The 1517-nt window shown below is 38.2% G+C and overlaps 1 pseudogene; it reads left to right on the top strand.

Annotated features, from left to right (window-relative positions):
* Positions 1 to 396: 396 nt before the first annotated feature.
* LOC107936219 (repetitive proline-rich cell wall protein 1-like) lies at positions 397 to 1253 on the top strand (annotated as a pseudogene).
* The last annotated feature ends 264 nt before the right edge of the window (positions 1254 to 1517 follow it).

The raw sequence follows: 1517 nt of genomic DNA, 5'->3' as shown, positions 1-1517 counted from the left end.
GTAAGTTTGAGTGCATTAAAGCGCATTATCCTCTTATTTATGAGTTGGAAAGGGACTATAAATAATTTTAAGTATTATATCAAAATAGTTGAAATTATAAAAACAAAAAAGTAATAAAATAGAACCACTTGTATAAATTTCGTTTTAAGAAAGAGCTAATTTTTCTTCACTCTCTACTAGCACAATTGTATAAATTTCTCCTACCATGACTAACCATGTATCCATGCTCTAAAATGTGAACTAAGTGGGACCTAAATGGACCCTATTTCATTTATGAATTACTTCAAAGATTTAATAACATCTAGCTGACTAATTCAAAAGGTATTAAAACTAGAAAATGGTTTGACACTTGGGGCTAACAGTAAGGCTCCTTTACCACTATAAAAAGGGCTCTTCTCATAGCACCATGGAAAGCAAAAAGCTCAATGATGGCTACTACCCATTTGCTAATATTGCTACTTGGAGTGGTGGCTCTCGCCACTCCCTCTTTTGGTACCTACGAGTCTCCCAACTATGGGAAGCCCCCTGCTCCTGTTCATAATCCTCCTAAGCTGAAACCGCCACCATATGAACATAAACCTCCGGTCTATGAACCACCAAAGAAGGAGAAGCCTGAACCTAAGCCACCAGTTTATACACCTCCAAAGAAAGAGAAACCTGAACCGAAACCACCAGTAAATGAACCTCCAAAGAAGGAAAAGCCTGAGCCTAAACCACCGGTTTATACACCACCAAAGAAAGAAAAGCATGAACACAAGCCACCGGTGTATGAACCACCAAAGAAAGAAAAACCTGAGCCTAAACCACCAGTTTATGCACCTCCAAAGAAAGAAAAACCAGAACCCAAACCACCAGTTTATAAGCCTCCAAAGAAGCCACCAGTGTATGAGCCTAAGCCACCAAAGCCACCGGTTTATGCACCACCAAAGAAAGAGAAGCCAGAACCTAAACCACCAGTATATGAGTCTCCCAAGAAGCCACCATATGGTCACTATCCAGGACACCCTCCATTGGAGAAGCCTCAATAGAGAGATTTCCTCGGCTAACCATTCCCGACAACTGAGCTACTATGGCTACATAGATAAATTATTATCACTGCAATAAGAGCTGCTGCCGGCTCATGTTCTGTTTTCTTGTATGTCATGTAGTATTGTTTTCTTTTACTAGCAAGAATGCACATGGCAGTATCATTGGAATGAATGCCTATTCTGTATCTTCTTGTTTCTCAATGAGAATATCATGGTTTCAACATATATTCTATTTGCCATGCATCATATCATAGATATTTTTTTCTTGTACTCTCATGCATTTGCATGTCTTTTTTGGTCATCCAAAATAGCTCCAGACCATCTCAACTTTTGTTATATATGTTCCACTCTATATGCATCGAGAAATGGTGCAGGACAGATTTTTGGTCTAAGATAACAAAAATAGTAATGATTTATCAAAGGTATCCCATTCCTATCTTACTTAAATACCAAATATGTTACTCTAAGGATCCTTCAAATAAGTAAAAA

The sequence above is a fragment of the Gossypium hirsutum genome, chromosome D02 (assembly GCF_007990345.1).
Source record: "Gossypium hirsutum isolate 1008001.06 chromosome D02, Gossypium_hirsutum_v2.1, whole genome shotgun sequence".
In the NCBI taxonomy this organism is placed as follows: domain Eukaryota; kingdom Viridiplantae; phylum Streptophyta; class Magnoliopsida; order Malvales; family Malvaceae; genus Gossypium; species Gossypium hirsutum.
Note: the sequence above shows the minus strand (reverse complement) of the source record. Positions and strands in the feature narration are given on the sequence as shown.